This window comes from Falco biarmicus, chromosome 3 (assembly GCF_023638135.1).
Source record: "Falco biarmicus isolate bFalBia1 chromosome 3, bFalBia1.pri, whole genome shotgun sequence".
NCBI classification, from domain to species: domain Eukaryota; kingdom Metazoa; phylum Chordata; class Aves; order Falconiformes; family Falconidae; genus Falco; species Falco biarmicus.
Window position 1 is genome coordinate 97,854,883 of NC_079290.1, and position 14,520 is coordinate 97,869,402.

Consider the following 14,520-nt stretch of genomic DNA (forward strand, 5'->3'; position numbering starts at 1 on the left):
AGTGGAATTTGTACTCGGTTAATATTTAAGTACTGCCTACAATGCATGCAATAAAATGGAAGTATGCTTTGGAAGGCTCTGATTGAATGTGCATGTCAGCTGGTGCTCTGCTAGCCTGATGCAATTTGATTTTGATATAATGTAATAGAGCACAGTGATGAAAACCAGCAATCCTAATAAGGCTCCTCTTTTCACAGCTTATTTATTTTTCGCCAGCGAGGCAGGTGCCTCTCTATCTCTCTCTCGCTTTCAGAGCATGTAATCAAAATAATTAGCTAATACAATTTTTCTTTGTGTCATAATTAAATGAAATCTAAGTAACAGACTATTACTTTCATATTGCAAAACCATAGGGTCAAATTTTCAACTAGTATATACTGGCAGCATGGATGTCAGCTGAACAAAGAAAAAACCTTGCAGCAACAACCTTACTCAACAGGAAAGAAATGGACTAACGGGACCTGACTGCCCTGTAGGTGCCCAGAAGATGGCTGGCTGTGTTCCATGCTGTTTCAGTTGCCTGCTCTTTAGCATCTAGGCAGATTAGACTGTGCTGTGACTTTTGTAAGGTGGAAAATTGTATGAAGCTACCAAATTCATTTCTGTGTGATTCTGGTTTTGAACACAGGTTTCTAGGGTGGAAAGGCTAATGCATTAACCGATCACATCAAGCACATCTCATTATGCAAAAGATAATGTTAACACACTCCATTTCCTACATTTTTAAGGATCTGATGCTTTCAGGGACTTTTTTTCTCCTCATGCTAATTGTACTCTCTGCACCTTTTATCTAATTTAACATGTAGTTTGTGTCAAAAAACTTCTTGGAACAAAACAACAATCAGGCTTTCATGCAATCACAGATCCTCTAGGAACCAAGAAAAGTAAGCTGTGGCAGAACAGAAGAGGATGCTATTCTCAGTCCCAGTGGGCAGCAAAGCTAAGCAAATGAGAGTGACGTGCTGACTTGAGTATGTTCGGTCTTGGAAGAAAAATGCTTTTTTACTTTAGAAGTGTATGCAATTATCCTTTTTCTCTCCCAGCCACATGCATACACATCTGGTGCTAATTCTGGCCTTTACAGGATGCTTTTTATGTCACTGTGGGGAAAAAAAGCTGTAAGTGTTCTGAACAAGCATAAAAGTGCTAAGCCATCATCATAGAGAATAGTCTGCAACACTCTAGCCTCACAGATTTTAAAGGATGTATCCAATATCTTGTCTGAAGTATGCTGTCCTGAACCAGCTGAGATGGCTGGCAGTGACAACTTCTTTTCCCATCCTGCATAGGGATGCAGGAAGAAGTGTAGGGAACCTTGATGAAATCTGTTGCTGACATTTAAATAAATTAATGACGTACTCTGTATACAAACAAGAGAAGCTGATGTTTCAGCAGTGATGGGCCTGATTAGTTTTTAATTATGATGAAGCCGACATTTTAGTGGTTTGTGTTGAGCTTTTTAAGCCAAAATTTCAGTGAGTCTGCTCATGTGGAAACATGTTTTTATTGATACATCAGCTATGTGAAGGTCTGTACATACTGGCTAAATCTAAATTGTGCACCAAAGACATGCTCCTGATTGTCCCGACAGCAGGCTTCATTTAGGGAGCAAATGCAACTCCCTTCACACCTACACACCTGTTTCCTTCCCAAATAAACAACAAATCTATAGGTGGACAGGAAATGGTGTGCATTTGGTTCTCTCCCAGACAAGTCACAAAATGTCTAGCAGCTTTATACACAGGAGTTGAGAAGTGCCTCTGGCTCAGTTAATTTAGACATAGCCACTGCCATTTTCCTGTCTGCTGCACTTCCAGTGAAGGGGAGTCTCTGTCCTGTGATGGTAGGTAGCTATGAGGTAGCTGCTATTTTATGAGAGCAATTGATGCAACATATTAAGAGAGCAATTTTAAGATGGATACATTACTGCTATTCTTCTTGATCTGTTGCTTTTCTAGCTAGAAATATAATAATGTTGTCAGTCTGAAAGAGTGGACACTTTTTGTATACAGAAAAAAATAATCTGTTTCCATATAGTAAAGCGAAAGTGCAAATGTTCAACTCTGCCTGGTAGCTTCAAGGAAATTATTGAAATTCGTATTTATGATGCTGTGAAGACGTGGTATTAGGAAAGCATTAGTCTTGACCAAGACTATAGAGAATCAATTCACATGTCATTCTTAAAGCTTAAGTGACTATTAAAATGCAGATAATTTGTCTGAGTTGGTGAAGTAATCTCAAGCCCTCGAAGGGGAGATGTTAAGCCAATTAAGCAAACAGGTGTAAGTTGCGCAGAAGCCAACAAAAAGATAATGTTATTCTCTTATTCCTCTTGCCACTCAAATGTTGCTTGCAGCCCCTCAAAAATGGCACAGACTTACTAGATCATTAATGTACTATTAGTGCTTATTTTTACTAAATGGCAGTTGATAATGTGGGATCTTACGGGTTTATTTCTTCATTACATCAAGTAAAGGTTCTGCAATGAGAAAATTGCCAATTTACTTTCCTGTCTGGAGGTAGGTGAGAAATATTTTTCCTCTCCTCTTGAATACAAAAATCTCAAAATTGTTCCCATCACATAAAAAGACACCTAAAAACTCACACTAAGACATGTGATAGGGCAGAGACATGTTTCAATCCCACTGTGATCAACTCTAACTAAAAAGGTATTTATGTTTTCAACGTGTATGTTTTCTTAAGCTTAACATCCATGAATGTTGACACACGTTAAGGATATTTAGTGTCGTACTTGGAGACTGCTCCCATAGGGGATTTTGGTTAGAAGTTGAAACAAAGTATATTTTGTAGGTAGTTAAATGTCCCCCTATTTTAAAGACATGATAAAATGTGACACCTTTGGAATCAGCAACTTGTGTTTTGTTCAGCTCAGGTGAGGATAGTTGCATCTTACAAAATTCTAAAGTAACAAGAGCAATGAAACCTGATTTCCTAAGGCTGTCTCTTGTGGCTGGATTCGCTGGCACCTCACAGCGTTAGCTCCAGCTGATGCTCTTCCCACTTGGAGTGCTTGTAATGTACAGACTCCTGCGTGCCTCGTAAGGGTAGAGCTCATGCTACAGTGGGCACTCCCTTTGCAAGGCAGCTGAAGATGCCTCTGCCCCTGGAAATTGTGCTGAACATAATACCTTTGAGACAACGACCTCTTCCAAATTTTGAATCATTCAAACAAATTCATCAGGCACAGATCAGACAGATACAGAGAGGGACACTGTGCGAGTCTTCTTTCCTTCTGAAACTAGTAAAAGGAGCTGCCATGGATGCCCCAGTAGTGTTTACAAGACAGACCCAACTCCATGTCTGCACCTCTCACCAGTTCCTGATGGATGCTAGAGCAATGCCACAAGAAAGTTATTTACAGAGGATAAAAAAAAGAAAAAAGAAAAAAAAAGAATAGAAGCATCCTTAGATCTGTTTGGTACCATTCCAATTTTCCCTCTCCCTAGCAGTAGAATGGTACATCGCTAGCTGACACTGGCTCAGTCTTGCTCTCAAACCCTGCAGGAGAATACACTGATGTTTGAATGGTGTTAACACATCCTGTTCTTTCCCGGCACGTCACCTTCATAACTGAGAGAAGGATCCCTTTACTTCTCACACTGAAATACTCGAACACACATAGCATTTAAAATGTAGTATTAATTTGCTTTGGTTGCATATTGCAGTTGATTTAGTACACAGAGAACAGTACTTGTGTGAGTAAATCACAAATGATGTGACAGATATTTTTTAACAGTACCATGTAAGAGTGTGTCAAATATTCTTCTTCTTTTACAGTGCATTAAAAGAAATCTTACCCTTGAACTGCTGAGAAAATAATTTATCCTAATTTTTTTTAAAGTCTGATTCAGTCCTCTTAACATAATTTCCTGAGCTTTGAACTCATTGAGTCTTCTAATAATGTCCTTAAATGAGGGAAGGAGGTAATTTTCTCTCTCACTGCCTTTAGGGGATCATCAATCATGGATCACTCATAAGTGTTAGCATTGCACCATGGCTGCCTTTTTCTTTTTTCTTTTTTTTTTTTTTTAAGAAGCCTAATCATGCATGGAGAAAGTGCTGTAGAGTAAAAGTTTCCATTTATAAATTGCAGTCTTTGTGCAGAATTGCTGTACCTCCTGCAAGGCAATTTTAGTATAAAGCCCTACAGTGATTCAGATCCCTAGCTACAATATTTTTTTTTATAACCTTTCCTTCACCCACTGCCACAACACATTTTTGTAACAAGCAAATTCCATGGATGTTATAAGGACAGATTTATAAATAAGTTGTACTGTGATACTGTCACAGAAGATGTGCTTATTAAGCCAAGGGATGATGCAAGTATTGAGCTATCAGAAAAGCCAAGCTACTTTTATTTAAAACCCAAGAAATAAGCACCAAGATATTAAGAAGTGGTTTGACTGAGCACTTACTCTCAAACATTTGCATATTCAGTTAATTTCAGTATTAAACCACTGTCAAATTATCATACTAGTCTTTTCCATTTGAAAAGCAGATTAGATCACACAAAATGTGATGGTCTTCATCTAAGCCCTCAACTGAATTTTCCCACATTACAAAAATCAGTATTTGCTTTTCCAAAAAGAATTGCAATTGGCAGTAGGTGATTAGAAGAAATAAAGTCAGAATACCAACTGTACCCAGTGGCAGTAAAAGTATGCAAGGGAAGAATGAAATTATTTCTGAATATCACTGTTTGTTGAAAATAAAAAGCATTTCCATATTAGACATTACTTCTTTCAGGAAAATAAATTGAAGATGGAACAAAACACCCCTAGTGCATTCCTGCTTATTTATAAAGTTCTGTTTCCAGAATACACCACTGCACAGCGACAGACAGCATCTGCTCACTACTCCAAGGTCCCACAGCACGATGTGCTTGTTCAGGATTACAGTCCCAAGGACTGTTCTCTGCCTCTTTCACCCACTCTTTCCACTTTCTTCTTCCGTTACTTTCACGTACCTTTCCGTTCAAACCACACTCTCTGAACTCCATTCACTCCTGCAATATGCATTTCTAAATGGCTTTATGCAAAACTTTTCTGCGGGCAGCTGCATGCCCATGTTTTGGCACAGGAGATGTTATTGTTTCATAAAGATGCTTATTTGTTTCTAAACGCTTGCGGAAAAGGAACACATCTTTTCACACTATGGTTTCATTACACTTTAAACCAGTCTTCCATGAGGTATATATAGTAGCAGCAGCAGGGAGCATCCTACACTTGAGGCTAGCAGTCTCACAGAAATACTGTGCAAATATGACTTTACTGCTTTCTCTTCTTTCATACAAGACTTGAATAACTGGCACTGCCTCATGCCTGTCAAAAGACTGCTCTGTAAATCCATTCCAAACAAAAAGGAAAATGTAAGTAAAATGCACATGTTCACCAAGTCTGTTTTTTCACCTTTTGAACTCTAGAACAGCTTTTTAAAGCAATCAGCTCTAAGTGCAAACGATACCCTGCTGCCACTTAGCCTCCTTTCCCAAGAAACCCATTTGCAAAGTATTATTTGTTTATTTCTCTCAGGACAGAAATAAGCATTAAACATGGGAAAGTTAATACACTTCATAATGATAAACCAGGGGTTTAAATGAGCACAAAAACTTGCTGAGGCAAAGCCTTTACAATTATTTTAAAGCTCTAATAGGATTCCTTGCATGCATTTGAAACATATATGCACACAAAGCACTGACCCAGGACATTGTCACTGCTGTTTCTGTTATCATTATGACTTTGCAAGCTGTGTCTTATTAATGAGCATTCAGTGCAGTGCTTTACCTATTGTGGGAACCGCTGTATCTTTGACGTGTCCCTCCTTTTCCTGAGAACTCTCCCCTAATTAATATGAAACTGCTGCAAAATAAGGTAATAGTACACATAACAGAAGCAGCCCAGAGCAGATCTGCATATTTGCAAGACAGTCCAGCATAACACAGAATGATACCTGTGCTACCTGAATGACCAGCAGCAATCCAGCATGGGCCAAGTGTGGTACCTCCCCATGCAAAGAAGGGAGACATTGCATTACCCCTGCCAGCATTAAGTAAGAAGACTCACCTCAGGCAGATGGAAAACAAAAGAAGTGAAGAATTATTGTTTTTTAGCATGCAGATATTTGGTGTCCTTTTCCTTTGCAGCCAGCCACCCAATCATGCACATGGAGAGCACACGCAAAATTTTTCCTCCTTGCAGAAAGGAAAGGAGAAGATACAACAGTTGCTGCACCAGGCTAGCGCTATGGAAGCACTTAGCCTGTCCAGGAGAGGAAGGTAGAGGACAGTCAGCAAACACAGTCTTCCTTCTGTAAATAGGTGCCACAAAACTGCACTTACACAGGGTAAGCCTCATTGAAAGGTTAGATGAAGAAGTACTGCAGCAGGTTTTGCCTCCTACTTAATTCTTGTTGATTTAACTTAATTCCTGGGTCCCCAAGGACAGTACAGTTCCCATGGCTCTGTCTTTTCTTATCCCAGAGGCATACATGATGCAATGCTGTATGCATGAACAGTCTGGGCTGGACTGTGCCTTCAGAGGCACAGGCTTTTTTATCTCCTGCAGCACTCTCAGTCTCCCACAGGATAGCTGATGCCACTGGCACTATTAATGCAGTACCTTGCCCAAGTATGTGTTGCTTCCCTAAGAGAGTGCAGGTTAGAGGGGTTTCCTGGAAGCCCTAGTGTATCTGTGCAACTTGAATGCCTGGTCCCATGGAGGGAAGCAATCTGCTGCAGCACACAGACATGATGGGCTTATCACATACGCCTCCTCAGATCCGGATCCTTTTTTCACAGAACTTTCTCAAATCTTCAAATCAAAACTTCATAATTGACCCTGCCAGCCAGAGTTGCAATTCTTCAGGTTTCTTTCTTGTACCTTCGGGGTTTTTTTGGCTCCAAATTAATCTGTCAGGCGAACTAGGATGAAAAGAAAAATAACGTGAGCTGCTTAGCAGGAAACTTTATCCATTTAAAGCAAATCTTCAAATAGTTATTAAAACGCAAGCCTAGCTTTTCTTTTCTTCTGCTGCACAGAAGCAGCCTCACACTATCACCTAGTTACAGAGCAAATTTTTCCCATTCTAATGTTTGTTTTAATGGTCGTTTCAAGTGCAGCATATAACCAGTGAGCAGTTTAATTTTGTGCCTGAGAGCGAGCTCTTATGTGTTAAACTCTCACAGCATGTTCACCGCTAAGCAATACTCAGTTTCTAGCCTCTACCCAAACTCTGATATTCTTTGTTTTTCACATCCACATTCTGGTCTCCATCACACATAACTCTTTTAAGTGGTCTACATATATAAATGCTAGTTGACTACTGCCTAACTTAAAGCTTGTGCACAATTTCAGTGCAAAGACTTCCACTGACCTCACGGATCAGAATTCTGATGAACAAGAAAACCTCATTATGGAGGAAAAACTACCTCTGTTGAAGTAAATTTCTTTCTTCCTAAAGCAATTATCTTCATTCAACAAAAATAATATTAGACATTTAAAAGACATTTCTAAAAAAATTAAAGACTCATTCTTTTAAGAGTATTTGTCTATGTCAGAAAACATCTTTAAAGTATAACAATATTGTCTGGAAGTATCGAATGAAACTTTCTTTTCCTAAGACAGTGTCTATTTTTTAAAATAAATTGAGTCTTTTGAAGATGGTCAATATTGTTGTAATATCTTCCTATGAATATGATAATCAGTGAGCCACCATGATAGCCAGTTTTACTAAAAGGCTCAAAACGTGCAGGGTGGTAGCTTTCCAGATCTGTTTGTTAGCCACTAGCTTAACAAGGTGTCAGGCTGACAGAGGCCACAACTATTCATCAGCCAATCTATAAACCATTTATTCCAAGAAAATGAAATAAATTTAAAAGGCTGACTGCATACCCAGCCAGGTCTTGCAGATACAGGAACCCATAAAAGCATGAATATTTGCTATGGGAACCTGAACAATGGAGTGTTTTTACAATCCAGTAATGGAATAGCACTTGGGAGAACTATTCCTGCTCCATTTACTAGTTTATAGGTAGGCAGAGGCTGCTGGCTCTGGCAGGAACTATCGAAGAGATTTTATTTGCTGTTATTTTGCTTCTAGGAGTTGTGAAAAGTTTGCAAAAAGAAGTTGGTTTTCTACTTCCCTTGTTGCCATGAGCACCTAATGTAGGAATGGTTCTTGGACACAAGTGCAAATTGTACATTTTGATTCTTCTGACTGTTACAGGTGAATCTTCCTTTACTGGAATCAGCAAGATCACCACTGACTGAAAAATATTCCAACTAACCTGTGTTACAATGACCCTTCTCATTTTTATATGTCCACTGCAGTTCAGGAAAACATACCCAAAAATTCAGTAATAAACATTTTCTGAATAAAAAATTGAAATAATTGTTGGAAAAAATGTTCAAAAATGTGCCACAAATGACATCTTCAGGAAAAAAGCCAAACTGGGATCAAACTAGGAGTTGTGCTCATGTAAAGCCTCATTTCATAATGAATTAAGAGGTTTTGATCTACAGAGAGAACATGGCATAAATGACCTCTACTTATATGTTTACTTTTGTTTATTGGTAACTGGCTGACTGGTTCTGTTTCATCTCCCTTATTCCATTAAAGTTTAAACTACTTATTGTTTCAGTTCATTTCTTTTTAACCAGCTGTATCTGTCTGGAAATGTGCACAGGCAGCATACCTAGACTTTATTTCAACATCTTATTCGAAGTGCTGTACTTTGTACACAGTACTGACATTCACAAATAATGCACTTCTACGAAAATCTGTTTCACTCCATGTGGCTGTGCTAGCAGGAGTTTTCTGTTTGCATTTTTTTAATATAGATCATGTCATCCTTCTTAAAAGGAATCATAGCCTTCTGTGCTGAAGTTTCATAAATACAAAGCTAGATATAAACAGAACATTTCCAGACATTAATTCCCCTACTGCACTGCAGGAATCAACCTTTGTAAATATATTAATTACCTAGAAATACAGTGAATCTCTGCCTTGTTGAAAGGCATGACTCGGTGTGGTGTGCAGCTACCATGCTAACCTGTTGGAGTGAGCTTTCACTCCCTTGGAGAACAAGCCTGAATCCTGCCATCTACCACCTTCCTCTTCCAGGTATCCCACCTCTTAACTCTAGTCCTTTCCTGTGTGATGTTTTAAGAGGTAAAAAAAAAAGGCATCATCTTACCCATCCAGACACTCATTCAGTCACTTCACTGCACCAGTGGAGGAGTGTTCCACTGCATGCTACAGGTAGAGCATGAAATGTGAGGAGGGAACAGCACGATGGGAGAGCAGGGCTCTGCCTACAGCATGGCTGCAAGCTAACTACAGCCTGGTTATTACTGACAGACAATTTCATTTTGGATTCACAATGGGTAAGTTCTATGCTGGTCAATCTCCCCAGCCCAGGATGTTTTCTAAGCAGTAAGAAAATATTCTATTCTGTTTTCTACATAGTTGAAAAGGTATTTGAGAGGATAAGCTGTGCAGCCTTTTGCTGTTGATGTGTATAGCACGAGACAGAATTGAATCTCCAGTGCACAAATCTGTATATCATCACCCCACAAGCACACCTTTGAATGACATCTCTTTTGCAATAGCTCCTTTACAGTCTTATCCTAATCTTTTCTTCACAACTACTTTGATTCTTAAAGTCTTGCTCAGCCCAGCTCTCCACGCTTTGCATGATCCAGCTGGAAGCCTTCTCTTGTTCTTGCTTTCCAAACCCATAGATTTTCTCTAGTTCAACACAATTCTCTTCCCTCTTCCGTTTCTCCTTTTGCAGTCTAGAGTCAGGCTTCTTTCTGTTCCTTCACACTTGCTATTCTTGCTATAAACAACTTCTCATCTGTAACCTGTCATCTGAAACAGATTGCCTCTTTCTTTCTGTCTCATCAATTCATTCCCTCTTTTCAAATCTCAATCAAAAGCATAGATTTTCTCCCTGCCCTATCTTTTAATTTTTTTCTTTGTGTTATCAGCTTTATGCCTGAATGCCTTAATTAACTCACTGTAGAATGTCTTTACCCAATGACTTTCTGTAATTTAGTCTTCTGTATCTGAGGGGCAATTCAGAGTACATTATTTATGACATTTTCTGTAAAACAGAGCACAGTTGTATTCCTGGGTTTGCCAATAAATCAGTTTTACGTATAACAAAGTTACATCCTGAAAAGAGAGACTGTGTATCATGTCCGTATAATAGAATTAATGAATCGACTGCTTTAGAGTATACCAAATTAGCTTGTCTTTCAAAATTTTCAAATAATTTTTGGATCACCTGAAGGGTAGAATTCATTTCAGGTAAAAGCAAGGTATTTTGACCAAGTTAAATGAGTAAAACTTGGTTAAGTTATGACCAAGGCTCTCTACTTACTTTCATAAACTATTGGTATGCATTGGAAACTGTATACACCTGCCCCAGCATTTCAAATTTTCTGTAGGTGCAACTCCAGTTGCTACTGAACACCTGACAACCTCACAAGTGGTCTCTTTGCAGAGACAATCAAAGGACAAAAAGCAAATGACAATCCAAAGTTGATGCTGGAAGACATCCAATGTGTCTGACTCTGTCCCTTAGGGAGCTGCTGGTCTTTGCTGCACACTGACAATTTCATGGTCAATGCCATCATGCCAGTAAGTTGCACAGACTGTAAAAGTATCGTCCCAGAAAAAGTACTGTCCACAGATGGGGGACACAAAGATGTTCACACTGCTCTTGCCCACACTCAAATTGACATGGGGATAAAATTTTCCTCGCTAGTTTCTGCATTTATGAATCCAATTCAATTATTTTATAGAAAGCTTAAGAATGACAGAATTTTTGGACAATTGCATTTATGTTTTACTGGATTTAATTATGCCTGTAGCACAGTAACTGATAAACTAAGTACTATTCTAGGCCATACTCCCTGGCAGTAATCTTTCAAGAATACAATCTCAGACAGGGAAGCAGAAGACAGAAGATAAGAAAATCAGTTCAGGAGAAAAGGAAACGAGGCCACAGCATGCTTAATGGAGACAATAAAGTCAGATGGCTGAGCAAAAACAGGCAAGGGAAAGAAGTAGACGTTTATGTATATGCAGTGTGGAGAAGGGATACACAGGATAAGAAAACCTATCAAGTCCTGAAGGCTGCTGTTAATATTTCTCAAGTGAATAAAAAATACAATATCCCTACTCATCTTCCTTTAGACAAATGAGACAGAGACACTTTTTATATAAAAAGAGGTAAATGTATTTGTCTTCTAGTCTTAGTTTATCACATCATCACCCATTGCCATAGTTGACACATGGATGACATGGGTCTGTGACAGGAAATATCCTCTCTGTTAATATGTGGTTTGTAACCTGAAAATGTGAGATGCCCTGCTTTACAAATACATTCGTATGCATCCCCTTTCTGTCTTGCAGAAGACAATCATGTCTTTCTTATAATGCAAACATTTTAAAACAAATAAAAAAGTGGTCTGGTCCCCAGTTTGCTGCACTGTAAATTCAAAAGCAGTTTAACCACCATGGGAATGGCATGCCCTGCCATTCAGGCGAATAGATGTAACCAGTGAAAAGGGCAAAGCCAGTTTTGCAGAGCTTTGTAAACATACCGATGAGAACTGAAATAAATGCAGAGACTTTTGTGGGACAGTGCTTTTACAGCCCAAGCAATTTACTGACATACCTGCACTGATTGTGTCGCTGGGGCAGGGACTGCTGGGGCTGGGCTGAACAGAACGCCAGGGCCATGGGCAGGGTGCAGGGAAGCCCCAGGGGAGGCTGGATCACCCTCAGGGCCCTCACAGAAATAACACAGTCAATGTAAAGAAGTAACTATACATCAAACGCTCCGTTAAAACTCTCCAGTAACAAAGAAACATACGCTGTTTGAGTTTCTATCTAATATATACCACACACTGCCAGCATAAAAAGCCTGTCATATGTTGTTTGCAGGTAGGCAGTATCTAAGCATTTAGAAGTGTTTTGTACTACGTAACTCAAAGCCTACACAGGGCTGATTACAGCAAAACCACTCACAGCTGCGAGCTGACATGAAGTGTGCCTATGACTGGGGGAAAAATCTACGTGGCAACTGAGAGGAGCTTGTCTTAACTTGTTTTGCTCATTTTGTTTTAAAGACAATGTTTATTGTCATAGAAACACAGAAGAATTACAATCTGCAAGTGAGCAAGCCTTGGGGAAAGCAGGAGAGGAGTCTTGGCTCGCACGGTGTGAGAAGGCAACTCTTCAGGAGCTCCCTGAAGGAGAGCAAGGCAAGTTCAACGGCTCCCAAAGACCAGGAGCTGCTCCAGCCAGTGCCTGGTGAGGCAACTGTCCTGCTGAGTTAGGAACCACTGTCCTGTCCTTCTTAAATTTCAACATGCTTTTTTTCTAAAGACTACTCTGCTCATCAGAAGAAGGACAATGTGTATGGGCATGAATCACCGAGCCACAGTAAGTAAAAAAAATACAAGTGGGAAACCCTGTTCTGCAAAAAAGCAAAACTCTCTCCACCATCTTCCTGAGCAGCCACTCCTCAGGATCCAACCCCTGCACTAACAGGCATTTTCATTCATAAATTTCCTGTCCTGAAATCAGGTAGCCTCCCTGACCCCTCCTCACAGCTTCCACGGTGATTCTTGCCCATCAACCAACCTAAAATAGACTCAAAAAAATGTTTTGCCTGTACAAATAGTCAAATATTCTGATTTGAATAATTAAGCTTCAAAGCCTAAAAAACTTTCACTGATGGCTTTCTGCAAGGCACAATTTTTTTTCCTGCGATTCCTAGCCTACATCAGTAAAGGTGAAGCTGTAATATACTCAATGCTCAGAATCCAAAATGGAGTTTGCATTTTGATACCGATTCAAAATAGCAAAGAGAATTTGTGTTTGTAGATTGAGGTTTTCTGAGATGCCATAGAAACTCTGAGGCAAAGGTATGCAGCTTTGCCACTAAGTCTGCATCAGAAATGTACTTAGAACCTAAAACTTGTGATTTTACTTACATTTTTTATTGTTATAGGAATCCTGTGTATTCTCTGGGAGTATTTTTGCCCTGAAGTATTTTCTTTTATGGAAGAATGAGTAAGACACTGATAAGGGCCATTAGAATTACCAGAGTTTAACAAGGATCTGTGCATGTTTGCATAATTAGGCTGAGAACAAGTCTTATAGATGAGGACTCTATATAAGCATTTGCAAAATGCTCACAGGATGTTTCTAGTGCTTGTGTTTGGTTCTGATGTAAAGCTGTCTTAATTCAGTGGCATCAGTTACCATATAATTCTTCAGTCATGTCTTCACAATAATAATTTTTGTTTGTCATTTCAGTTCTACGCCCCTATCTCCCCTCCCTCCTCGAGAAGCATGATTCAGCATCCTTGATGGGTTCACAGAGGGTATCTACCAACATGAAGTTATGAACGCTGATAAACATGGATAGTTCATTGGCTGGAAGAGCTCAACAGAGACACAGACATACCACTGTGCAGGATCATCTCTACTGAAGACCCAGCAGGCTCACTTTTTATCATTCATACCATCATGTGTTTTTTCCTCTGCTTGCAATTTTATCACGTTATAACACAATATATCATAAGCCAGTAGGCACTTCAGGGTAGTTTGGTTTATTTGGATCAAACACATGTTTATGAGAGCTGGAAGTCTTCAGGAAGGAACTAGTTTTTTATGGGTTTGTTTCCAGAATGCAAAACCATTAAGTGATTGTTGAGTTTTCTGCAGTGCAATCAGTTATGTATTGTTGACTTTCCCAGCTTTTGGGACGTATAAAAATCCAATGGCCAGAGAGGCTGGAAAATAATGAGACAGTATTCTCTGACTTTTTCCTCCACCCTTCAGAATGGTTCCAAACATATTTTAGATTAGGGAAAATTGTTTGTTATGGACTACTTTTTCTAAGAACTCTCTTCATTTTGCCTAATGACCTTCTTTCTGATATCCATGTTGTGAATAGCAAATGAGATGTAAGCTTTCTCTCCATCTCCTTATGGCAGGGACTAGAACAGGGTATAAGGATAGGAAAGCAAGTATATAAACAAAAATGGCAGGAATTTCCACACAGGAAAACAAAACTGATGCAGGAGAAACATTAGCCTTTGGTCCTCCAAATATCAACTCATCAGCACAAGCAGGATGTAAAAACCAGGGAATGCAATCAATCTCATAATATTTAGACCAGAAGGTACTTTCGAAATGTCATTGCACTTCCTCAGGTCTTTTATTGGCTGAGAATTTTCTACTTCACTTTTTTTAGCCATTCCTACATGGGTCATGGGAATAAACAAGTGAATGCAGAACAGACAGAGAATGGTCCTCCTCAGGATGGATGCATTAAACCACTCCTAAGAGAATGTGGGAAGAAAGCGATGAACAACAGTAAAGGAGAAGTAAGAATAACATGATTCTACTCCTGTAGCAATGGTCATACCAAGTGCATGTATCTATGCATGTTATACAATCACAAGGTCCTAGTCA

General features: G+C 39.3%; 1 long non-coding RNA gene across 2 annotated transcripts in view; it reads right to left on the reverse strand.

The window, feature by feature from the left end:
* The window catches only part of LOC130146580 (uncharacterized), a 97,820-nt gene that overhangs the window by 51,940 nt on the left and 31,360 nt on the right, over positions 1 to 14,520 (reverse strand). For both annotated transcript variants that reach the window (XR_008820959.1, XR_008820960.1), the window contains exon 3: positions 6,084 to 6,940. This is a non-coding gene — a long non-coding RNA (uncharacterized LOC130146580). The remainder of the gene's footprint in view (positions 1 to 6,083; positions 6,941 to 14,520) is intronic.